We start from the raw sequence: 27,472 nt of genomic DNA, 5'->3' as shown, positions 1-27,472 counted from the left end.
TCAGTTTTTGTGTTTAGACAGGTAGAAGTTTCATGTACAGAAGGATGAAAAATCAAATGGAAAAAGAAAAAAAAAATCCACTACAACCTACTTTATTACTTTATACCAATTTCTTTTTCTGCTCTGACATGCACCAGGATTGATTATTTATAGTACATACTTTCTATGAATAAATAAGCACTGAATTTTATGTAAGGAGATATCTCAGCCCAGAAGTAGTTTTCTAGAGGAGATAGATAAAAAGTTTGGCCAAAGAACTCATTTTTTTGTACAACAATATTTTGTCTTTATTTGCAAAAAACGTAAACATTTACCACAAAAAATAAATAGAATATATTAGGAAAAGAAAGAATCTAGACTTTGTCTGGACTGTTACATGCTTTCCAGAGTCTTTCATATATGTTTGAGAATACTTTTTTTGGGGGGAGAAAAGAGCAAAGGAATTCATTTATTGTTGTTGGGGGGGGGGGCAGTGTTTGTTTAGTTTTGATTTGGCTTATGTTCTGTAGGGGGGGAAACAGTTTTCAGGTTTCTAGACTGAGAAAACCCCAAACATGCAACACCACTCAATCCTGCTTCTGAAATGCACAAGGTAGCCGCTTTGGGAAGAGAGGAGGAGGTGAATATGTGAGCCTTGCCCAATACTGAATCAGGATAAAGCTCCAGCACTCAGACTGGGAAATGCTTTGGGGTGCTCTGATCTGGATGTAATTAAAGTCATTCTGGCCTATCAACCATGATTTTGAAAGTAGTACATTGACTTCAGCTCTTTTCTTTTTCCTGGGCTGACGGCCTAGAGACATAGGAAATAATTCTCATTCTAGATTTTCATAAGTATTGTTACAGAAAGGGTGTTGGGACAGACTTACATACACAGAATTTTATTAGTGTGGTCTAATGATGGATGTTACTTTAGGCAGAAAATACAAGAAAAATAGGAACCAAATGGGACAGAGGAAAGAAAAGGGCAGACTCTCCCCAGCAGCAGGCCAGGAAAAGCAGTGGCAATGGTAGGGAGTCCCTGATGAGCACTTTTCCCTGGGGAATTTCTCTGGTGCAGCAGGTGAAAGCAATGAAGATGACAAGGTTGATGGTTTTTTTTGCCATGCTTCTCCCCTCACACTGTATACTGAAGACCATGTGAAAATTCCCACTGGTTGTTTTGATTCTTGATGCTATTAGGTCTGATTGGAGTACCGTAATTTTTAGGTTCAAGTGTTGCATATTGGTTATTAAGATTTATTCTTGGACAATATTTATTAAGTATTTAAATGGCTATTATCTATTTTGCTGTACACTATATTTTGGTCTTCTCTATTATGAACTAGAATCTACAAAACAAAAGTTAAGGAAAGCTGATGCGAGGGTGGGCAAAAGAGGGACCATTCTCACTTTCCGCGAGTGCCTAACATAGCAAAACTATTGGGATTTGCAGTTGCAAGACTGTAAGAATAACAACACAAGACCTAGAGTTTGAGAACATCAAGGGAAAAAGAAAAATACTGCTAGGGAGGCTCTGGAAAACACTGCTTCAGTGGCTTAGGGAAAAGCTTACAGAGCTGTGAATTGCAGACCCTTGGCATTACTAAGGCTGAGGTGCTAGCATACTCAAGGCAAAACATGCCTTAACAGCATTCAGGAATGAAAAATTCCTATTAGATCACTTAAGCTTAACATCAGAGATATGAAAATTGGGATCATGTAGGCAGAGCTTACAATTTTCTCCTGAATATTGCCTTTTCCTCCAAAAGGGAGAGTAGAGAGAATTCCAAGATTGTTTTTGCTTGTTTAGCTTGCTCTAGGCAAAGGAATAGCATAACAGTATAATACTTTAATTTGTAAGCTATTTTGTGATCTTTTAAGGCAAAAAAAAGTGAATTTACTTTATGTTTTGCTATACTTACATAAGTAGAACCAGGACTTGTTTGTACACTCTTTCAAAGTGTAAGGTGACTTTGTATCCCCTTGTAACTTCTAGTATTTGGTAATGCATCCTTTGGAAGGAAGGGTGTCCTCTCTTCCTTGGACTACATCATTTATCAAACAATAATTGTGATGGTACATTTAGATGCACTATGACTTTGTAAATCACCACAAGAATTGCCTGATATCCACATTACCCGATGCCTCAAGGTATTCCAAAATACAAAATGTAGCCACAGGCATTAACAACACATACAGTGATTGCTGTCATATCTTGGTGCTATTCCCAGAAATGTCACTTTCAGAAGGCCGTACTTTGAGGAATGATGTTGCAGGATCAGATGGCCAAATTCATTAGAAGCTGAGGTACTACAACAGGGAGTACAGAGTTACCCTTGATGATCTTGGCTTTTATAGTGGCAAACAGCAATGCCCACAGAATTTCTTGAACTGGATACCAACTGATTCAGTCTTCCAAACTAATCCCACAGTGGCAGATTCTTTTCATCACATCTTTAAGCCTAGCTGCAGTTTTCTTTCCTGAAAAAGCTATGCACTGAAGGAATGCAAAAGTTTCTTAATAATCTAAGTAATTACTTCAGATCATGAGATCAGTTGCCCAGTGCCTGGATGTCTCAGACTAATTATTCTTAGAGGTTGGCTGATGCAAACTGAAGAAGCTGAGAAATTGTGACTGTGTAGATTCTGGGCTGTTCTGATACAACAACTAGGGAACACCTCACCCCCCAAAACAAAACAAAACAAACACATCCCCCTCCCCCCCTGAAAAAATCGAATTTAAAAACCCCTTTATTTTATCATATGCCTCACACACTTATTAGCGGCTGATGAAAGATCCTTGCAGGGCTGCCACTCTGTTTCCCACTGTGAACTGTGTATGTGTTCAGTAAGGCTGTGTTTAAAAAAATTTATCAAATACATATTGAATATATTACACAAACTAGGAGAGCTAGGAAGGGATGCATTATATTTTTAGGTCCACGTATTTTAGTCAGTCCATTCATTCTAACGTGCTGAGCTGTATGACAAAAATTTAATGCTTTTTTTTTCTACACTTGGTTCCATGAAGATGACTGGCGTGAGACACCAACAACCTCTGGATTTCAGTGATTTCCCTACTCTTGAATGAGCATCTCTCTCTCCAAGATGTCTCTGTCAGATCAGTGAGAGCTCTAGCTGTCTGACAGTGCTGTTTATTTCCTAAATCAGGGTTTTGTACCAGTAGTTTAGCTTAGATGCAACTGAAAACCAGTACCATAGTTCTGAATCTCTTGGAAGTGTGGTGGGTTTTGGTTATAACTCAGAAAAGCTGTAACTAAACTTAACATTTGGTACTCTTCCTTCAGTCTAGGTACGATCAGATGCTGACTAGATAAACTGTCTAGTAGGATCATTAAAAGTATATGCAGATGATTGGTAAGATTTTTGTAAATTTTTTAAGGAAAGACCTTGCTTAAGTCCCCTGTGCAATGGTTCATCTTGCATTCCACAGAGGTCTGCTTTCAAACTGTAGACAGTTGTGTGCAAACTAGTTATTCTGGGCTCTCATTGCAATTTCTGGGAAGAAATTTGGGATGCAATTAACCTTTTTTTAAGGTCTTCTTTAGAATGAGATTAAGCACTTGTGATTAATGTTTGTAAGTAATTCATTTGATCAGGTGAAACCTGATCGATGAATGTAAATGTGAACTTGGTCAGCTTACATTGATCCACAGACTATATGCTGTTGGCTTTCCTGTTCTAAGGCCTTGTCTGAGACACCCATGTTATTTCTGGAGCAAAGGTCCCTTACAGTTGTACTTTATTGTTATTTCTGTTATATAAAGTTATGGGTCTCCTTTTAACATAAAGGACTGCTCTTTGCATGGCAATACAGTTCTTGACTTTTGACCATTTGTATAATTTTCAAAAAAAATTTCCTTATGAAGGTGTGGGATTGTTGGATGTCTGATATAGTTGAATGACACTGATAGTCTAGGCTCTAGCCTTAATTTGAGGTTATTACTGCACATACCAGAGGTCTGAATGATCAGACTATTGTCCTTTTTGAACTTTTGCATGCTAGCAGATTTTTCAGTTTGTTGTGGGTTATTGGTGTCAAGAAACTTCATTCTTCCATCCAACATTGTCATTGAGTGGTTTTAGTCATATGTGAAAACCAGAAGTTACTCAGTTATGATGGATGCAGATCATTATGGATGAAAGAAATAATTTTATATGCTGGTTATCTACAAGTACATTCTGTGGGAGACATATTCTTGAAAACATGTGGAGGTGTTTCATAGGGTTTTCAATTATTCTGAATTTAAAAGGGGTGAAAAAAACCTATAGTAGGCATAGCATCCATTGGAAATAATTATAATGGCTGTATTTTACTGTGGCTGAGGCTTAAGGACTCAGACTACCATCTCTCAGTCCTTTGCAAGTTTCGCTAAGCAGAAAACAGTGGAGATGATAGCTGAATTTTTGGGGGGTGGCAAAGTGCAATGTAGAACCCTTAAATTTAGAGGACTAAGTTCACAATATAGTCACTAGCAATTTCATAGGTATTTCAGAAGGAAAATCTCCATGTGAGTTGTCTGCCTCAATGTACTTAAGACATAAAATTTAAACTTCCAAAAGCAGGAGTAAACCCAGCAGTTTCCATTTCGAGCCAATCCTGGGGTTTTCTAAACCCCACACTGGTTTTGGCATTGTGAATTAATTGCAATATGAAAATTTGGAATCAGAAGACTAGCTTCATTATTTATAATCATGGTTTAGGACATTATATAACTCTAATTAATGGCAAATACTTCAATTCCATTTTAAAATTTTACCAAAGGGTACCAATCAAGGGAATAGCCAATACTGTGGTTGTTGCAGTACAGGTCTCTCAATTCAGCAGCAACAGATAATATTTCTCACATGAAAAGGGCTAAAGGATTAGACATGTTTGGATTTTTTTAAATTGAAACTCATGTTAAAAAGTTACTTTTCAAATAAAAAATTTTCAAGTTCTAATAAGAAATAGTATGTATATGTATACTTATATATATTCTTCAGCTCTTTTAAATGTTTGGTGATTTTTTATTGCCAAACAAAAGTTTGCATGTATCCACTTGATAATCTTGAATGGCTTTTGTGAATTGCTTTTTTTTTTTTAAATGAGTGATTTAAAAAATAAAAAATTGCAACAAATGCAAACTCAAATTCTAAAAAAAAAAATAAATGACCATCTGTAGTGGTTCATTTACTCTGAACATCTGTGTCTTGAATACTAGCTAGGGAGGTTTGTTTTGTGAGGGCATACGTTCCAGTCGGATTCTTGAGTGAAGCAGTAGCTTTTCTTTGTGCATAGATAATCAGATAGTGACAATTTCTGTTTACATGTTTGCAAGTGATTACATAACAAGAACTTAATTTCAAAGGAATATGATCTGTGTTTTCTATAGATAGGATTTTTTCTCAATATCTCAAGTTCAGCTTCAACTTCTGAGAATATTAGTAAAAAAAATTTAGGGTCTTCCCTAAAATGATGCAAAGTTAAGAGCTCTATTGAGAAACAACAACAAGCTTTTGTCATGATGTCCTGTTGTTTCCTGAGGAGATTTAATAATTGAATTATTAACTAAAACCAGCTGGTGACTACAACAAAATAATTTATCACTTGTCCATCTGTGATTCTCAATTGCATCTTAGACAGGTTAATAGAAAAAAAAGAATGAAAAAGAACTGCAAACTGCAGTGCTTTTATGTGTTTGTAATATAGATTATGTATTAGTGGAAGACCTAGAGTATTTGTAAAAACTTCAAATGATTACTTGCATGCAGAATATCTTTGTTAGCATAGTTACCTATGGTGAGAACATTTTCTACAAATAGGCAATTACTTTTTGAAAAATAACATACACAACATTTGGAGTTTGCAATGCTCAAGACAGAGAAGGATTTTATTGCTGCAGTGATTTGACACCAGAGGAGTCTTTTGAGGTATTAGTTTTTCAAAGCTTTTGAAAATCAGGCCACTTAGCTGCCTTACGTGAGCTTACACTTTATCATTATCCTCCATAATACTGACCTCACATGCATGTTTCTGGAGTCTGTGTGTACTCAGAGTAGTACTTCAGCAAGTATTTTGCAGCACTGTGCAATGTGTAAGTCCAAGTTACTTGGAGAACTGGACTCAGTACACATATCAGCACAGTGACATGGCAGTGCTGTTCAGCCCTCCAGGTGCTGGGTGCTCTGCTCGGGCAGAAGGTCCTCTGACATTCAGCTTCTGGGACCTGTTGGCTTTGCACAGCAGTACAATGTATTATGTGATAAACCAGTTTGGTCAGTTGTTTTAGGATATAACTCGGGGTATATCATCAGTTCTTACAGTTTTTTGAGGTAAAGTTTTTCTTGTGGTTTGCAAAACGGCAGCGATTTTGCTTTTGTGCAAGAGACTTCTAAAATATGTTTCTCTTTAATGCTGTACTTGAGACCTTGTGATAGTTATTGCTGTCACAACCATGCTCTTAGGTGTGATTTATAGTTTCCAGTAGCAGCTACCCCTGAGTATAGTTATCTATGTCCTGTCAGAATTTCCTACCAAAATTATGTGTCCAACAGGCTGCAGCCAAGTATGAGACAGGAAATATGAGACATGGATACTTGGTCTGACTTCTGCAGTCTGCTGATCTCATGAGGACTTTTATTGACTTCAAAGGTCTCTGGATCAATCTCTTAGTTTCTGCTCAAAGCAACTGTAGCCTTTCTTCAATTTTGGGAACTAAACCACTAGAAGGCCAACATATTCATAACTCATTCACTCCTGAATATCTCTATTCTTCCAAGTAACAGCAGGGCAGAGAAAAGCAATTGGCTTCTCAACCAGGTAAGTGGAAAGAGAGTGGAGGTATTGGACTCATGACGATCATAAATTTGTTTTTGTTATGACCTGTAATCAACAGCATATGATATAACCTATTGCTGTTGCAGGCAGGAGATCTAAAGATGACTGACAGCCTTGAGCAACCAAGGTCTAGCCGAAAACAGAATGTTCTAAATACAGAACAATGACTTTATATATAGCCCTACAGTGAGAGAAATCTTTTCATTTCTCGCTCTGATGGGAGACAAGAGAGGATTTATTAGACTTCTGGGAACCTTTAGAATCTTCAGTAAATATTCCAAGACATGGGAAACATTTTAGGCAACTTACTTGGTTCATGTAATGGAGTTTAAATAAATTTACCAACATATTGATTTCCTGCCCTGAGGAAATTTAAGGGCTTTTATTATTACTGTGTTTGTTATTAGCTTGTTCAATTAATTATTCTGCGCTGTCTGGTGCTAATTTTGGAGAATTCTAAATCTAATAGGTTCAGTTAGTACATGGAGTGGTTGATTAGCTGAGGTTCAAGCTAATCCAATGTCAGGGGCTCACGCTTCTCTTGTGGGTGTTCCAGGAATCTATCATCACTCTTAACCTTTATCTTACATTTGCTGCATGGTTCATTCAACACAATAAAATTATAATGAATGATTAATTTATAATTAATGAATTTAACTTTCTCCATTTGACTTAATTCTTAGTAGAAACATTAAGCAAAATGCATTTATTGCACAGATATCTTTTGAAGATGTCAGAAGTACCAAAAGGATTTAGGGCCACATTGTCACCTGTTATATATGGTCTGAAGACAGCATCAAGTCACCAAGTACAAGGAAGACACATAAAGTTCTCTACTAAATTCTTGCCTCAGTGGTTACTTGTCTAAGATTTGTTGAAGGAACTTGTGAATCAGTTTGCTACAATAAGAATATACAAGTGGGTATGCATAAGTATAGGTAGGGAGATATTAGTTTTAAAAGAGAAGATAATACTCAAAACCAGGAGAGGGCTATTATAACATTGCATACGTTCAGAAGGTTGATAGGCATATAGAAAACTTTTTTTTTTTTTTTTTTTTTTTTTTTGCCTCTTAACAAATCCAGCAAGTTAAGAAGATAAGGTGAGAGAGAAATAATCAAAGGAATTTGCACTGTAGAGGATGTATTGCAAATGGCAATAACGAGTTGAATGGTGATATGCTTTGTTGTTCATGTTATATTAGTCTGCAAGTATAATTCAGATGAAAAAGATAAAACCCTCAGAAGTTTAAAAGTAGCATGTTTAAGGTTGCTTGGGAAAAACACAAATTTGTCCAGTTTGTGCATCCAGAATGTTGTTAGAAAAACCAGGTAATTTAATTTCAAATTATATCCTTTAATAATGTCAAATCATAAGGGGATCAAATTAAGATTGCTTTGGTAAATACAGTTCAGCTTTTGAATTCAAAACTTTGCAAAAATGAATAATGTTCTTTCAACTTTATGACTTTGTTTTTCTGTTGATTTTTGTATGGTCTTCACAGAATATTGTCAGTTACAGGAAAAGAAAAGAAAAACAAAACCCATATGATGCTAAACACAACATTTACCACACCTGTGAAACACCTTAAAGTCAAATGTTGAAGTCTCAACATGGCCTGTTGCCACTTGAGCAACAGGACTTCATATTGTTCAGCTGACAGTAGAGTGATCTGGTAGTGAAGAGGGAGGTTGGGCTGCAGGTGCCAAAAGTCCTAGTTGTAGAGAGAGCCTAGTTTAGTTTTCTGTCCCAAAAAATCCATCCCACCCCCTGTCCCTGCCTTATTTGCTTCTTGAGATCAGGGAATGGGGTTGGTCATGAGGTTGCTGTCAAGACAGGATCCCTTCTCTTTTAGTCTCCTCATGCTCTCCCAATACAATAGTAATGCTGGTAGCAGCTACCATTGTTGATGATATGTCACATTTTGGCTGTAAAAAGGATATGCATTTTAAAATATTTGCTTTTTTATATACTATGATTTTGGTAAGCTGCCAAAACTTTCCTGAAAGCAGATAGCAAGAGAAGGGAAAACTGATAGTTTCAAGTACAGCCCAGATAAGCCAGAATGGAATTTAATTAGAGGAAGAAAGTTTCTAGCAAAAGACTTTTCTCCTCATTGAATTTGAGGGAAGAGAAACGGGAACCTTAGATATAAATTCTCCATAATTTGCTGCTGTTGCTCTTTGTTATCCAAGCAAATTCTGGCTCTATTCAGACTGCAAGCTGGGGTAGGGTTTGGAACAGTTGGGGCAGACTGGGCTATGGGCAGGTTGAGCCATGATCTGGAACTGCTCTGTAGTCCCTTTTACTCCTTTCTTCCTGTTTACTGCTGCTTACACTTATTTTATCTGTTGGAAGGAAACCCCAACTATGTAAAAAGGAAAGGAACTGTGATTTTACTAGGAGGCCTTGTGATGTAGACAACTGTGGGAATGAAGCCTAGGGGAAGGCAGTAGAAACAGATCCATTAAGCTGCAAACATAGACGGGCTCTCGTAAGTCATGTGAAACACGGTCTTGTGGCTTTCAAATGTGTTTGTGTTTGCTCACAAGGCTATCGTTGCCAGATAGAGACTTAAGTGCTTTTCTCTTCTTGGCAAGGAGGCTAAAGGAGTTGTAAGGGTGCCTGCATCCTGTTTCATGTCAGAGTTCTCTGTAGGGCTGGAAGAAGATGGAGCTGTTTCTTTCCCCTTGTTCTGAGACTGTGACTTTCCATTGGTAGGCAGGTGATTCTGTATCATCATTTAAATCAAATGGGAAAGAGTTAAAATATGTTTCTTTCCTTGTCTCTTTTGAGGACAGAACAACCCCTGGAAATACAGGACTATAGCAATTCCTGTTTGACTTGACTTGAGTCATGCTTTTGCTCAATTTTACACAAAGATGCTCACTTGAGATGTGGGAGATTATAGTTCAAGCTGGTCTTCAGTTGCTAATACCAAATGACACTACTCCATAAGGAGAAATAATGATCTGAGTAATTGATGAAATGATTCACTGGCATGAATTAGACATAACCAAACAGTGAACATCTGTTATAACCTTTGCAACAAGAATCTGGCTTCTTTGAGTCAGGCAAGACTCTCATTTTGATGGCATATTCTGTGTCTTGAAAAAGATACATATATTTATAGATCACAGAAGCACAGAATGACTGACTGGTTGAGGTTGGAAGGGACCTCTGGAGATCATCTTGTCCAACCCCTCTGCTCAAGCAGGGAAACCTACAGCTGTTTGCCCAGGGCTATGTCCAGACAACGTTTGAATATCTCAAAGGAGGGAAACTCTACAACCTCTCAGAGCAACCAGTGCCGGTGCTCAGTCACTCTCGCAGTAAAAAAGTGGTTCCTGATGTTCAGAGGGAACATGTTCCAGTTTGTACTCTCTGCCTCTGGTCCTGTCACTGGGTATTGCTGAAAAGAGCCTGGCTCTGCTCTCTTTGCACCCTCCCTTCAGGTATTTATAAAGATGAATCAGATCCCCCAGAGCCTTTGTCTCTTCATCCAGCTCAGATGTCATCAGCTTCTCTATGAGGGTCTTATGGGAAACAGTGTGGAAAGCCTTACTGAAGTCCAGGTGGACAATAGCTACTGCTCTGCCCTCATCTACCAAGCCAGTTACTTCATGGTAGTTTGTCAGATTGATCATGCATGACCTGCTCTTGGTCAATCCATGCTGATGTCTCTTGATGACCACCTTGTCCTACACGTGCCTGGAAATGGATTCTGAATTAGTTGTTTCATCACCCGAAGTTTTGAATTAAGAAAAGATGTCTAGAGAAATCTATTTAGTCAATACTTCAGTGTTTCCAGCCACACTGGTTGTTTTTAAAGACTGCTAATGTGATCCTGTCAGATTGCTGTTGTACCTTGGGTTTGTTGCTCTCTACTCCCCAACCCCCTCACAAGTTATTTTTGTGATAATATTGTTCATTCTTCTTCAACAATCATTTTGAGACAAGTAAGGAGGTGGGAAAAAACAATTCCTTGCAGTTTAGATTGTGTGGGTTTTATTCTGTAGGTCTATGTAGGATGTGATTATGTCTGACCCTAGCTTGTGATGATAATCTCTACACAGGTAAAAACTTAGAAGAAATAAATTGTTAAATACCTTTTGGAAGGAGAAGGGGCAAGTGATAGGGAAGGAGATAAAATGTCAAGGTAAAGGAAAGAGAATTATGTCTAAACGGTATGAAGCTGTAGTCCAGTGATGACCACCTCTGTATAATTATTGCATTTTGAGACATTTATTTTTCACTTGATGATTTCATGCAAAATGCAAAGAGATGGAACCAGTAACCTCATTGCCCTTTCTTTATATAATGCTTTTTACTAGGATGAAAGCCACTCTGATTTTATTTCAGTTTTGATTGCTCAATTTCAAGACAAGTTCTTGTGTTAGAATTTCAGTTAGGTAATCTCAAAGTTTAGCAAGGTTAGTAAAGAGAGTTAGCATCACTCATTTTGCTAACGGATATACTTGGAAAAAATGTTGAGGTTTTGGATGCAGAAGACCATCTCCTAAGGGGCTGAAACTTTACACTGAACACTTGCTAGCAACAAATGTTCTGAGTATTACCTCCTAAGAAGGTAATGTAGATACAACCTTTTCCACAACATAATTAATCTATCGATTAGACAATTTGAGAGGCAGCATCTCTGTAGAAGGTATAGGTGCAAAGTAGGTGGCTCAGTCATGTAAAAAACCATGAAGACAGGCTATAACAAAAAATGAGGGCTACTCCAGAGAAGAGACATAGAGACAATAGTAAGATTCATGTCTCTGTGGAGTCTGTAATTCTGAGTACTCATTGGAATTAAAGAATTTAGTGCTTAGGTTTATCGTGGAGGTTTTAGCCTGGGTGGAGAAATACGAAAAGTTTCAGTAATAGAGGAATACTATAAAAAAATTAAGTGGTAACTAGTTGTTTCTGTTCTTGACTGATTGTGTGAGTTCATTCTGCTGCAGTGTTTGGTGTGGGTTTTTGTTTGTGTGTTTGTTTGCTTTTAATCCACATAGTTTCCATGGAGGTGGCTGGGGAAAAATATATCACGGGCTTAAGAGGTGCGGATTTTGGTGATTCTGTTATGGGTGGAATGACAGCCGCCACAAGAAGGGTGTGCTCCTCGTTTGTCTCATTATGGGTCTGGTTGAAGTAGGATTTTTTTGCTGCGTGAACAGTGCACTTGCAGTTCTGATCTTGGTAACGTTGCGTCATGGCATCACAAGGGACAGGAGCCTCCAGGGCTCCCCCAGGCTGGGGGCTGAGGGCAGGGCCTGGCACCCAGGGCCTGTCCCACCACCCAGGAGCTGGGGGCACCGGGGCAACTCCAGCCCCGGGCATCGGGCACCTCCATGGGGACGGGGACGGGACAGGCCAAGGCCAGGCTGGGACATGGGCCTGCATGTAGGCCCGGCTCGGGGGGGCCCCACGGCCGGGCAGGGCAGGGCTGTGGGGAGCCGGAGTGTTGCTGGGGCAGGGGCTGACGGCCCCTGACATGGGGTCTGGGGTCTTGGGCAGGGTGGGGGGAGCCCTGAGGGTCCTGGGCAGGGACAGCCAGGGCTGGTGGTGCCCTCAGGGACATGCTAGGCTGAAAAGTTCTCTGTGAATATTTGTTTTGGAGATGCAGTATAGGTGGGTTGCATTCTATGATTGATTTGGTTTACTAACAGTTTAATTTCACTCTGGAGAACCGGGAAACACCATGAAGGTGAAAATGAGTAAAAGCTCCATTTTCAAGAGACAGAAGTCTCAGAAATTCTGGCAATGTTTCTGTCAGTCGGGGCTCCCTGCCTTGTATCCCTGGCAGCTTCTCAGTTATATTGACACTGAACTTCAGTAGCCTCCCTGTGCACGCCCTATCCATCGGAAAGATGTTTAGATAGTATAGAAATGGAAATTTATGCAGCTAGATAGGCAAAGACCTAAGTGCAGGCAGATTTTGATGCGCTGATTTCAGTTTGATGGCTGGGATTGCAATTTCTCTCACACTGCATTTTTGGGAGGAAGGTGTGTGAAAAACAGCTCAGTGGCTTATATTTTGACTGTGCCTTAACCAACAGTGATAGTATCTGACACATCATTTGTGTGAAGTAAAGATAAAAACTTTTTTACTTATGAGAGGGTTTTCATGTATGAATTTTCACTGAATGAATTTTCAGTCATTCCAGCCTTTCTGGCTAAGAAAATTCTAAGGTAATTTCTTCGTGGATTACCTAGGCTCTTAAAAAAATCATATGGGAGAAAGGCAGATGTATTTATCAGAGCTTCCTCATGCACAAAGAGGCATATATGATTTCATCAAGGGTAACTGCTTTACTAGTAATAACTTGGAAGTGACACAGATAGTCAACATTACCTCGAGCATAGCTAGAGCCTTGCTGTAATAGCTGCTTAAGTGCCTTTTGGTACATTTCTTGCTGTTAGTTTCAGAAACACAGAAATAATATTAAAAGGCCCAAGGAGACTTAACTATATACTTGAAGTGAGGACTGAATAGATGATCTGAACTTCATGCCACTGGGTGGATTATTCTGTCTTCTATTCATCTGATTCCTTACCTGCTGTCTCTGAAAGCTGTACCTTGACAAGCTTGAGGGTTATTATGTGGAACTCTTGCTGTTCCAACTGATCTTTAATTTCAGTATGTCTCAGCATGGTCTTGAAGCTGTCTGGATTCTGTTCCTTTGACTTCGGGTTTGTCCTTAATCTTTTTTTTTTTTTTTTTCCCCTCCGATTGGTCTTTTCCCCTCCCCTTTCTGCTGTCTTTCTCCTTTAGCTGTGTCTTGTCCTCCTTTTCCTCCTCCTCCTTAATCTCAGGCTTGGCCTTTCTCTTATCCCTGACTTGAGAATCAACCTTTTCTTTTGACACAGGACTGGCACCCTCTCCCCTTCTCTTGACCTTAGCCTTAGCCTTTCTTTTTTACTATGTCTTATTCTACATGATTTCTTGGCATTGCTACTTTCTGGCCTGGAGTTCCCCTACAGGGATTTATCGTTCCATTTACCATTCAGAATTTTTTAACACAGCAAATCACTCTCTTCTGCATCATCAGCATTTCTCTTGTGTGTGTTGCTGTTTTGGGCTCAGGCTTCATGAGTTTAATTCCTCCTGACTTCTCAGAGCAGTTTGCAAATTCTTCAGAAGATTTCTTTTGTTTTGTTTTGTTTTGATTCAGACTGAGTCTAACATCTTTGTTTCCAGCCTGCTTGTTGTGTTTGGGTTTTTTTTTTTTTTTTTGCTTTGGTTTTGGTTTTTGGGTGGGGTTTTTTTCCCCATTTTTTTTTTTCTGGAGCTTTCAGGTTTTTGACCTGTAGTATTAATTATTAGGTTTTTTTGTGGAATCTCATTGTACTGTTATCATCATCTTCTCATCCATTTGTTGCTGTTGCAAAAATCTTCAAATTTTCTAATGAAATGTGTATTATATGCTATTCAAATATTTACCCTCATTCATTCTTCTGATGAGTTTTTAATCTGTCTTATCTGCTGTATCACACATGATATCTTTGTTTTGATAGGTAGTTCATGGTGATTCTGATGTAGCCCACATGAGAAATGAACCTGTGTCTTGCCAGTCTTATTAGCAAAGATTCATATCTAAATACTTTTGAAGGCAAGAAGATTTTTCAAGAGATGTTGGTAATTTTTGAAGAAAATAGGCAGCCCTGCAAATTCACATCACTTGTTCCTAGCTGCCGTCATGCCTTACAAACTGCTTCATTCCTCCTCCCCGCTGTGCATCCTGTGGAGATGGCCTCAGCCTTTCTGTTTCTGTGTTACTGTTCCTCTGCTGCTGCAGTTGTGTGTTTGGTAGCGCCCATTTTCTTTGAAGAGCAGTCTCTGGTTGTCGTTTGTGTTAGGCTGTTCTGCCTGCTTTCTTTGTTAATCTCTGGTCTCTGCTAGGGTTTTGCCTGACCTTGTAGACCTTGCTGCAGATTCATACGTTCCTGTTCTTTATTTTTCTTGTAGTTTCCCTCTGAAGCCACCCACCTGTTCTGTAGGATATTCTAGTTGCTTGTGGCTGAGGATACAGTCTCTCTCACCTCTGACTTCAGAGGAGTGTCAGTCTCTTTCGTGCTTTCTCTGAGTATGCTACCACAAGGGGATCCTTATGGGACAGGCAGGAATCAAGACCAGAAGCACAGGTAGGTTTATAGGTTTAACTATTTAAAGCAGAGATGAGCAGAGAATTATGAGGAAACTACTATGTCAGAGAGAGAAAGAAGCAGCACAGGTTCCACCATATCATTCTGATCTGCTTGAAGACATGGAATATAACTCGGTAGATGTTGGTTTAGAGGGAGTGTGTGAATGAGAAGCTTCCTGTCTTATTCTGGTGTGCTGCTTTTGATTAAAGTTGAAAAATGGGTCCCCAGAATGGGAGTTTCTTCTTGTTGGTGAATTTCCTTTCTCTAGGCAAGGAGAGAGTTACTGCACATTTAGCAAAGGAGAAGTTACATTTCACTGCTTTTGCATTATTTGATACTTACTTACATTTGTTATAAGTAAAGAAGATAAGATGCCACCAGTCATTTCTTAGATATCTGTAAGTCAACAATACCTCAGTTGGTATATGTGAAGACTGGGTTGGTTAGTTGTTTTCTTACTTAAAGCCCAAACTCTTTGACTCATGGAGGCGAACAAGTCTTCTACCATTCAGGATGCCTATTTCTTGCCACTAAATACAAAGGAAGCCTGAGGTCAGATTTAGTTATTTAGCTTTCAAATAACTAAATTAGGGAAAAAGTTGATTTCATTTGGATATCTCTGATACTCCTCCAGCTGGTCTGTGTCCATTTCCTGGTGTGAGATCTACCTCTAGCTGGCTTTCTTCTTCTGAACACCTCCCTCCTCCCAAACTGTCCAGGATATAAACAGTTGAAATAGCATCATCTGCGCATCTGATATTCTGACTTCTGGGCTACTGATGCTGAGGGAACATCACAGAACTGTCCACATGCATTTACCCATTGTTTAGTCAGTGATTTTCTATTTATATTTCAAAAAATTTGAAAATTTAATTGCTATGGAATGTGTTGCTATGTATGAAATTCTTGAATTTAGCAGTGGGGAGAGCTTATTATTAAAATGTTCAAAAGAAAGAACTTGATGTAAAACTGAATCAATGGGGGAAAGTATGTAAACACTGTAAAAGATGCAGATTTAAAGATGTATTTAAAGGTGCTAAGATTGCATTTAAAGTGGTACATTTTTTCAGAGAGACTTCATGAACCTGTCTGCTCAAACTGAAGTTAATTACAATAGTCCAGTCATTGTGATGAATAAAATTAAGCATCAAAGAATAAATGAATACTTTTAGCCTATATCTGGGTATTGCCAAGAGCTGTCAAAGGTTTTTGGGATAGCTGGAGAGAGTGGTCATCATGTTCAAAACAAAACAAAACAAAATTTTTATGAGACAGATATTTTATTTCTCAGGTAAAGACTAAGATAACTGTGTAAATATAATGACAGAGCATCAGTGTTAGTTGCTTGTTATATCACCTATAAAATCAGAGACTATTGTGATAATTCTGAGAAACGGGCCAGTTAACTAAGCTTAAACTGAGTAACATTAAAACTAGGGTCATTATAGTACCATTAGATTTAAGTTACCTGTGAGTCTGGGGACTGTTTTAGACTTCAGGAAAATTTTCTGCCAGATTCCCTTAATTTTTTTTTTTTTTTTAAATTTTATATTTATGGGGAAATAGTTGTCACAAATATGGAGATAAAATGACACTTCAAAAAAAGAAAAATATATGTAGATAAGCTCTATATTTTATCTTAGAATTTGACTGCTAGTTTTTTAACATGTGTGCCCATGCTTCCTGATGCAAAGGAAGTGCAGTATTTTCAGTTGTTTTTTTGAGAGCAGTTGCATATTACAGAGATAGTCTAAACATGATCTGTAAATGGACAAGGGAGAACAGTGTGGTTTACTAGTATATATAAAGTCTAAACTATAACCTAGTCATCTACAATTAAAATCAGTCTGGCAATGGCAATTAGAAGATCTGTAAGACAAACTAAAGGAGAAAAGGATAAACACATAGGTACCAAGATAAACTTGGGAAACCTTGTTCACAAATAGCACTTTCTTCATTCATTTTTATGCTTTAAAGCCGAAGGCTATTTTGGTGCTATGGAGAGAGAGTAAATGTAATCCTGGTGTTTACCAGTAAGCCGAGGTGAGTTTTATTTCTTCCTGTAGCAGGAATTAAGCTATAAAGGCTGCCAAAATAAAGAAATGCAAGTTTAAAATAACTGAGAAGGGAAGCTGTGTTAGCCTTAGTGGATTTTCACTGTCCAGCCATTCTTTAAATCCTTCCTTATTTCTTATATCCTAGGTTTAATCACCTACTACTGTTGCAGAATTGGAATGGCTGTCAAAGTCTACGTGAGCAGTGAAATCTCCAGTAAAAGTGCCACTGTCATGTGGAGAGATTTAAGACATTACCGTAGCTTGGAATAAAGATTGCCCTAAACTTCAACATCTGATTCCTCAACGGGTGTGTATGAAAAGTTGCAGTATTGCCAGGTTTCCCCTGCAGCAAGTGTCCAGATGGAGACTTTCACAGTTTAGCTGGAGTGTTTCACATGTTCCTTATTCATAAGGAATTTTCCTTTGCTTCCATATCCCTGAATTTCTCCTTTTCAGACATATAGTCAGATAGCCATCCACTGGTATTTATTTCCAATTTTTAGAAATAATCACTGTATTTACACAGAATTGAGGCCTGTGTTTGCAGCTGTTATGAATTGCACTTGCAGGGAGTGGTTTGGCTGTAGTGAGTCAAAGCATTAATGAGAAAAAGTTATTTGGTGTGATTAAGATTGCAGAATCTGCCAATAGCAAGTAAGTGTTAAAGCCTGATTTCATTTACACCATTGATTTTGGTCAAAAGTGAAGTCTAAAATCTGATGTTTTTTTCTTTAAATGGTATGAGAAAATTTTCTGAAATACAAGATGGAAGCTCAGTGCCATGATTCTTAGGATCTTTATTGCTAAAAACTAATTTATTTCTGAAAATACAGTATAAATACATTCACATACTTAGAGAGAATGTGTTTGTATGCGTGTCTATAGATACATTGTTTGTGATGATAGTCCATACTTTATCGGTTATCTGGAACTTACGAATAACATGCAGATGGACCCTGAAAGTCATATAAGTTTGTGGAACATATTTGTCAGCTTATTGCAGAAGTGTTTCTACAGTCTTAATAGACACTATACTGTGCCCAAATGCATAGTGGGATTTTTCAGAAATGATAGGTTTGCTTGATGTATTAGCAAGCTAATAGGAATACTCGATGGCCTCACCCTTGCTCCTGTAATTTGTTTTGAAATGGTATTTTTCACACAAAGTGCTTCTCTGTGTTGATCAACTTAATGAAAATAAGAATAAATCATATGAAGTGCCTTGGTACTGTAAGAGAGATACAGAAACAAATACACAAGCAGTGAATTAATTACCCCCGCAAAATAAGTGCAGCTATAAATTCCATAAAATCAACTCTGCTGGCCTTTGAGGGAAGAGAAGTATTTCAGCTAATACAGCCTTGGAACCTATGCAAATCACCTGAAATAACTTTCTTAACACTATTCAGGTTTGCGTTTTAAATTGCAGTGTCTGAATATAGTCCTGACAGAAGACACTGTTGATAAATATTGGTATTTAGTCTGTCTAAAATGGATAGACTATTTACCAATAGTCTATCTATTGAAATGTTATTTGAAGTATAAGCTACAGTTTTGAATTACCCATAGGAAAGAATAAATAATAGTCAGATGGCTTTTAAAAAATATTTGAATATTTTTAACATATTTGCATATTTCAATTTTTATATTTGAATATGTGTAATATGTGTTTACAGAAATATTTAAAATCCAAGGGCTTTCTGGTGATTTTTTTTTTCTTCTTTTATTCTGAAGTACTTGCCTTAGCTTTTTTCCCCAAAATGTATAGTTTAGTGGTATATAGGTTTAAAGACAATTCTATTTTTGTAGCAGTGATCTGCAAAGAAAAAATATTGCTAATAATTTTTATGACAGAAATCAATACACTATGATGAAGGTATTTATTCTTACAATATTATGATTTTTCTTTTATTCTAATCTTGAAAAACAGCATTACAGCTGATTTAATAAGTAACTTTTTTCCACCATCTTTGATTCATAAGCATGCTCTTTTTTTCTTCATTTACTGAAGAGCACTATATATTTTTCTTAACAGAAAAAACTTCTGCTGTAACTAAAATGACATCATGCTGCCTCCTGTGGGGGAATTCTGAAGCCTTCTCAAAAATACGACACAGTGGTAAGTACTAAAAGTATGTTCAGAACAGCTCTGTTTCCTGTAAAAATATATAAAAGAAATGAGAGCAAGTCTGTTGCTGGTGTTCTTAAATGTGTTTGAAATATATCTTTGCAATATATACGTCCAGTGAAAATGCTTGTTTGCCTTGTGTTCATACAATGAGACATGGAATACAATCCATTGTAAACTTTAGTGCTGTTTACATGCTTGTTCATGATAAGCATGAATTTTTGTTATTTTCCAGTTCTGTAAATATTGACTGACAGCAGTAAGTTTGTAGTTGAAAGACACGGGATTAATCCTGGCTATCATGACACTGCTACTCAGTAAGGTTTGGGGCTTCCAGGCTACACTGTACCAGATAAAGCTGACAGTCTTCAGTTTTCAAAACAGGGTTGGGTTCCAAAGTTCTTATGGGGCCATATAAATAAAGGGGCTTGGTTGCTGTTTCATGTTGTTCCATAAAGACCTATCTTTTCCTCTCATTTTATTAGCAAAATATGAGATAACATACTTTAATACATAGTGTACATACAGACACATACACAGATAGATACATGCATATGTATATCTATACACATATATAAACACTTATGATATCAATATGAAACATGACAAGGGTTTAGTTTATAAATCTATGCATAGACTATATCCTATTTATAAAACACCTTAAATTAATCTAATTGCCATTCTTTCATACTGTGCCTGACACACTGATGAATGAGAAGGGAAAGACATGTACAAGTGACCAGAAAAGTTTCTCTGATGCATGGTTCTTTCTTCTCACTTTATATGATCTATGAACTTTGAAGCAGAAGTGACTTTTTCTGTAATCATTGCGCTAGCTGCAGTACAATGACGTTTCAATTTAGTGTTATCATTGGGTCCTAAATTCAAGGAGAAGGAATAGTAATATATCTGATGTGATAATAAAGCTGTGAATAAGCAATAATTCAAAGTATGACAGGTTAGTTATGAGATCCGAGGGTACCATTATGTGAAGTGTAAAAATCAGACAAAGAAAATAACAGCTTTGAAAACTCCTGTGATTTTTGCATCACTGAACCATGTTTATTCTAATTTGTAGCAATTTAAATGTAATTGAATAAAACCCACTTTATGAACAGAAGCCTGTTTAATACTTTAGCATCTGTGCCGATCATGGTCATAGCTGAACTCTTACTGGTTACTATAGTGAGTAGTACACATATGCATGAATATCATACTTAGGATTCAATTCTTACTCTCCTTAGAGAACTCATGACGTTTTTCAGGAAAGAGGCAAGTAACTGATATAAAGGATACAAGGCTGATATAAAGAATACAAAGCTGAAGTCAAAGTTGAAATAATCACTTAATGTCTTTGGAACTAACAATTTGTGGTAGCTTTACATTGTCTTGCACTAGAATTAGCCACAGCCAGGTTCCAAAAAGGGAGAGAAAGTCTCATCTCAAGATCTATTGCAGCACTGAGATAAACCACAGAAGCTGGGGAGAGAAGTCTGAAGGGAAAACTGAGGGATAGTGCAATTTTAGTTTTCGCTGTTTTCTCAGCATTTTGTTTGTTCTTCTTCATAATGCACAGAGAGAAAATGAGGGAGGAGGAGAAGAAAGGAAAGCAAACAACGTTAAAACAGAAAAGTGAGATAGAGCCGACTGATGTCTGGCTTTTAATTCCTGCTGCAAGTTAGTGGACATAAGAAGCCAGCTGTGCCTTTTGAAAATTTCCTTGTTCGTGTGAAGTGATAATTGGACTATACATAAAAAAAGCCAGGGGAGTAGAAAATGAATTTGTAAGTCTACGTCAAATTTATTTCAGCTTCTCTACTTGCTAATTTCCTGAAGTATATGTAGCCACAAACATGCATGTTCAACTGCCAACCCCAAGCTTTTAAAAAAATACACAACAGAAACATGGCAATGTATGTTAAGACATTTGCTATTTTGTCTGGAAAAATGTTACATTCTTATGAGAATTTCTTCAAGACACAAACTGAAATCGATCTGAAGGCTTTCAGTAAAATGTACAACTCAAGCCAAACTAACTTTGAAGATATATTTGCAGCGGACCATAGGGATCCATTTGGATGAACAGAACTCTGAAAGCGGTGTGTATATCGGTGTTGGTTCAAAAAATAACTAGATATGGTAGCTTGGACAGATAGTAACTGTGACTTCTGCTATATTGTACTCTTACATGTAAGAGAAATACAGAAAGAAATCCCCACGCCTTGATCACTTTTACTTTTTCCTTGCTATCATTCTCATCTAGAACTCCAGCTAAAATTCTTCAACATAAACCAATGATCTTTCTCAAGAAGAGAAAAATGCAATTTATGTTTAGAGTATCTAAAAAGTGCTTGCTGGCAATGCACAATATAGTGATAAAAACGAAAGCACACAAATGGCCCATGCTTTGTCCTCAGATTTTGATAGTACATCACAGGTGTAAGCTAGTTTAAATGGTGGGATTTCATTCTAAAATCCCCACCTGACAGCTGAGTGTACAGATGGAGCCCTGTGGTAGTTCGTGGGGTGCTGTGTAGTTTCTTTGATGTAGCCACATACTGTCAGATTCTTGATCATGTTCTCAGACTCTGATCAAGCCTTCTGTCTTGTATCATTTATGATAACAAATGTGAAGGAATAATAAAGCCTTCATATTAGAAGGCAGGAATAAATCGTTCCAGCTCTAGTCTTGGGAATTTTAGGAAATGGTTCAGCACTTAATTCTCTGAGGAAAATCAGGGCACAATATAGCTCTCATTCTTAGAGCTGTCAGCCCTCCTCAGCCTACTTTTCAGCTCTTGGGATTAGGTGTTGTTGATCAGAATCTTTGCTTTGGCTCCTCTTGTCAAGTTTAAGGCTGTAAATGGAAGTGCGCTCAGCTGAGTGGTCCAATTTCTGGTTAAGCAGGGCCTTCAACTCTTGTTTCTAGTTTTCTTTTCAGGTTCTCACTGTATTTTACACTCTTAGATGGAAGAAAAATAGTCCCCACATTTTTTCTCTCTTGGTGAAGTATTAACATAATTATAGCATAGAAATCCATCATTTAAGTAGGCTCCTAAGACCTGTACTATGATTTAGAGGCTGTGCTGGCATTGTCTATAGTGTACGCTCTTCCCAACAATTCTCTTCATTTTGAAACAGAAAGAAGGAAAGAACTCCATTTTAAGTTCTTCCCTTTATAAAGATAGCAGGTGTGTTTTCCATACTGAAACATAATTGATAAGCAGGAGCAGCTAATGAAGTTATCAGCTGAACATCCCAGAACTGATGAACACGTTAATTAATTAAGGCTGATACTCAACATTTCAGTAGGTTTCCAAATTGGAAACTGCATCTTCTTCAAGAAATTCAGATAGTGTAAGTTGAGTTCCACATCTTTCTATGCATCTATAAATTTGTGTCCAGGGAGAGTATTCTGAAATCCTAAATCCAGTGCAGTTAGCTGTGACTCCGTTTATCTAGAAAAAATAAATTAGGTTGCATCAGCTGCTTTGCTCTGAGATATTACTGGTAAATCTAACCTTCGCAAATTTGTTACACTGCTGATGTTGTGGTGTGTTTGCCATTAAAGGTAGAGACACACAGCATTAGACCTTGTGAGTACTGGAATCAAACCATTCAGATTCTTTTATGAATATAAAAGATTTCTTAATCTCCATTTGAATTAGAAGTGATGTATCCATTCATTTTTTATTGCAATATTTAGTTATATGTTTCAGTATGACTGACCTAAAGTACTTAAGTGAAGGTAAACTCTAATGATCTCCATCAATATGTGAATTTCTGAAGAACCCAAGTGAGAAATGGAAATATGATACATTTGAAAATATTATTCAAATATGAAAAAAACAAACACTAAAGCTTCCCAGGTTGTTAAATTTACTTTCAGGTGGCAATGTAATTGAATAATTTTAACACTTTTATGTAAAATCATTAGATTTACTAAAAGTTTTTGGGAGATAGTTTAACATTTTTTTCGTGATTTTTTTTTTGTTAAAGTACAATTTCAGTGGTGAGGGCCATTGGAAAATAAATGTATGGGTCATGATTGCCTTAAATCATTAAGAAGCATAAACTATTCTTACCTAAGTAACAATTCCATGAATACAATTGATTTTGCAGAAAATTAATTTGAACATTGCATTACATAAAGCATTGTACAACAATAACAAAGAACTGTTAAAATTGTGTGATTTCAGTGTTGTGCAGACTGGATGGCTAGCTGAATCATAACACCATGAGTAAGCAAGTGAAAGCGAAATAGGAAATAATCACACTGGGTTTTGCATAGGCAGCTCATTTGATTGATTAAAGGTGTTTTTTAAAGTTGAGTCACGTTCAATTCAAAGAACTGGAGTGCAAATTTTACTACTATCTGCAATGCTTGAACTTGAAAATGTTTTATCACTGTGACTCATATACTTTAAATCTACTGTACTGAACAAGTAGCAGTGTTATATCAGATTCTACAGGGAACTTTTAACTCCTAAAAAAAAAGAGTTCAAAAAACCTCAGTGGTGTTTTTTCTTAAGAACAACAGTAAAGCTTTTGAACATAAGGTTCCAGTGTAAATGAATGACATGTAAGCAGTTGTCCTCATCCTGTCAGGGTTCAAAATACATTGCATCTTCATTATTAACCACAAGACTGGGATATGTTATGTTTGTTTTGTTTGGACAACTCAGTAGTATGGCAAGGGAAGACCATCGTTTAGTAAATAGCCGTTTACCATATCTTTTAGTAAATATCCCTTTGCCTTCCCATTAGCCATTCAGCAGCTACCTTCCTCAGTATTTATATAAAAGGAATAACTCTGTGTAAGAGCAAAATCTTGTGTCCTTCAGGAGTCCCCATGACTTAATTTGAGCTCTGCACACTGCAGTTTTCAGTTTCTTTTAGAAACAACTGACAGAAGATGATACCAGGGGTCATCAAACTCCAGTTTCTAGAATAGGAGACAACCATATCATGTAATCCTTTTTATACAGCTTATAATGTAGGTTATGAAACCAAGGGCTACATTGGTTACTGGTGGAAACCAGTAATGAGTGGTGTCCCTCTAGGGTCCATACTGGAACAATACTATTTAATAACTTAATCAGTGACATACTGGGAATGAGTACACCCTCAGCAAGTCTGTGGCAGACACCAAGATGAGTGATGCAATTGATTCACTTGAGAGAAGGGATGCCACCAGGGGGACCTTGACGGGCTTGAGAAGTGGGTCCATGAGAACCTCGTGAAGTTCAACAAGGCCAAGTGCAAGGTCCTGCACCTGGGTCACGGCAAACCCCAATATCAGTACAGGCTGCGTGGTGAATGGATTGAGAGCAGCTTTGCAAAGAAGGACTTGGGACCACTGGTGGATGAAAAAGTGATTATGGGCCAGCAATGTGCACTTGCAGCCCAGAAAGCGAATTGTATCCCAGGCTGCATAAAAAGAAGCATGTCCAGCAGGTTGAGGAAGGTGGTTCTCCTCTACTCTGCTCTCGTGAGACTCCACCTGGAGTACCATGTCCAGCTCTGGGGTCCCCAGCACAAGAAGGACATGGACCTGCTTGAGCAGGTCCAGAGGAGGGTCACGAAGATGATCAGGGGGCTGGAACACCTGCCCTGTAAAGAAAGGCTGAGAGAGTTGGGGTTCTACAGCCTAGAGAAGAGAAGGCTCCAGGGACACCTTACTGCAGCCTTTCAATGTGTAAAGGGTGCTTGTAAGAAATGTGGAGAGAGCCTTTTTACCAGGGCCTGTAGTGACAGGACAAGGGACAATGGTTTTAAACTGAAAGAGGGTAGATTTAGAGTGGATATAAGGAAGAATTTTTTTATGATGAGGGTGGTGAGGCACTGGAACAGGTTGCCCGGAGAGGTTGCCCAGGATGCCCCATCCCTGGCAGTGTTCAAGGCCAGGTTGGATGGGGCTTTGAGTAACCTGGTCTAGTGGAAGGTGACCCTGCCCATGGCAGGGGGTTGGAACTAGATGATCTTTAAGGTACTTTCCCACCCAAACTGTTCTATGATTCTGTGATTCGTCTGTCTAGTATCATGCAGTGATTATCTATGCATGCTTATAAAACATGCAAGATTATTGAAGGAAATGGCCTAGTACATACATAACTGTTTAGTTTTAACATATCTGTAGCACTATAGGTAGCACTACAGGCAACTCAGCATTGGAATTGGAATCTGGGGATAAAACAGGTGGAAGATCAGTAATGATAGAATCACAAAGTTATTTTTATATTTTTCTGAATTTTTAAGAAATTATATAAACCTGAAACCCTTTTGAATAATGCTCTTGTACCTATTTTCAGCTAATTTTATGGATGTGTGCACTAGCTGTGGTGTGAGGTTGTTTATCAAACAGCAAATCTGAATTAACGTTTTTGGTTCTTTGAGACAGATTCGGGTTCTTAGAAACAGGCTTCTAGTACAGTTTTAAGACTAAAACTTCCAGCACCACTCCGGAGGGCCTGGATACCCTGTAAGTCCTATGTCATATCTGCTAGCTCTACATAGAAGGGTTGCATACTTAGACTTATGGACCTGTATTTCCATGTTCTGGGTATGTTTCTGGATTGCATTAACTAAAATGTCTAGATCCCTATTGATTTCCTAGACACCTAGCTCATAGGTAGACTACTTCATTTATCAAAAAAATATGTGTCTAGCATCTACAACTGAAAGTTGCCCCGAGTTTTTGTTCTGAGAACAAACATGTGTGAGATGCTGGACATCTGGGCAGGTACAGAAGCGTATTTTTGTCTGTCTAGAGAAAACTGTGGTTTCAGTGAGCTTTTCAGGTGCCTAGACTATTTACTGGGATTTTGAGTGTTACATCTAAAAGTTTACCTGGAAATTACTGTGGCTCTGGACCACAGAGAGCATTAGAATGCAAAAGAGAGGGTCTCTGTGAGTTTATGCACTTCTGAGGCTAACTGGTATGTCACGTGCAGGCTATTTGGATACCATTCTGAATATAAATCTTGCATTCAATACCCAGGATTTTTTTGGATTTAACCTCAACCCTCTGGAAGTGCGTCTCATGGGAAGCAGAGGACTGAAGAGGTCTTCAGAGGTCTTTTAGTCTTCTAAGTGAAGCGAATGCTGACAATATGAGACACAGTTTTTCCGTACTGCTAAGAATGAATTTGGGAATACCAGTGCTGCAGAGAAGGCTGCAGGAGAGCGAAATAGTCTGGGTTTTGTTTTTGAGAAGCTGACTGTGTGCTTAATTTGATTTAAGTACCTTTAAAAATCCTAGTATTGCATAGCTTGGGGAAACAATGCAGCACAGTGTCCAAAGAAGAGCAACGAAGCTGGTGAAGGGTCTAGAGCACAAGTCCTATGAGGAGCAGCTGAGGGAACTGGGGTGGTTTGGTCTGGAGAAAAGGAGGCTGAGGGGAGACCTGATCACTCTCTACAACTGCCTGAAAGGAGGGTGTAGTGAGATGATTGTTAGCTTTACGGCTGGACTTGATAATCTTAAAGGTCTTTTCCAACCTAAATGATTTTATGATTCTATAGTTCTTTAATGATGAAAAATACTGAATTATTTCTGTTCTGTGCCAAACGCAAGTCATCCACCACAATTATGCTAATCACTGCCCTGAAAACAAATTGATACAGCTGTTGAGTGACTAGGGAAGATGATGGCATATTTCTTTCTTTTTAGAAGAAAAAAATAAAGTGCTTTTGCCAGCATGAAGCCAAACTGTTTGTAAAAATGTCTTGGAATTGAAAATCACTGTTTGTTTCAGAAGGTAAATGTGTGTGTTTGTATAGGTGAATATAAAATATATTTAGCTTTAACTGCATGCCAATTTAGACCCAGATACCTGGTATTGCACATTTTAGAGCAGTACTTTGTTTTGATTTTCTATTGACGTTGTGCACAAAATATATATATATATACGGCATTTTTCTATTGAATCTTAAACATGGAAGCTGAAAGTATCTAAAATATTCTTTCTACAAGGTTCATTATCAAAAAAATACATTGCCTTTCATACATACTGCTTTGTATTCTGTTGTTCTTTCCCAAGGAAAAAGACAAAGAAAGGGAACACAACACAAATATGGTAATATTGTTACCCACTACTTGACAAAAAGTTCAGAATTATTTGTGTGTAGGTGAAAATACTCAGGTTAAGTAAAATTCAGATTCTGTCTGTTTTCGGGCATTATAGTCTCTACTTCTCCTGAACAGGTATGAGCCAAGACTATTCTCTTTTTCACCTGGTTGCAGCTGCATTGATGGTGATGGAGATTTGCCCATCTGTGCTCACAGCATGAACATGGATTTAAAGCTTACAC

General features: G+C 37.8%; 1 protein-coding gene across 7 annotated transcripts in view; it reads left to right on the top strand.

The window, feature by feature from the left end:
* NLGN4X (neuroligin 4 X-linked) overlaps positions 1–27,472 on the top strand; it is a 185,575-nt gene that overhangs the window by 11,793 nt on the left and 146,310 nt on the right. For 4 of the 7 annotated variants that reach the window (XM_049834480.1, XM_049834478.1, XM_049834483.1 and 1 more), the window contains 2 exons: positions 17,177–17,338; positions 19,067–19,150. The gene's annotated coding sequence lies outside the window, so the exon portion shown is untranslated. The remainder of the gene's footprint in view (positions 1–17,176; positions 17,339–19,066; positions 19,151–27,472) is intronic. The other 3 variants (XM_049834479.1, XM_049834482.1, XM_049834481.1) reach the window with 2 other exon arrangements.

Source organism: Accipiter gentilis, chromosome 31 (genome assembly GCF_929443795.1).
Source record: "Accipiter gentilis chromosome 31, bAccGen1.1, whole genome shotgun sequence".
Classification (NCBI taxonomy): domain Eukaryota; kingdom Metazoa; phylum Chordata; class Aves; order Accipitriformes; family Accipitridae; genus Astur; species Astur gentilis.
Note: the sequence above shows the minus strand (reverse complement) of the source record. Positions and strands in the feature narration are given on the sequence as shown.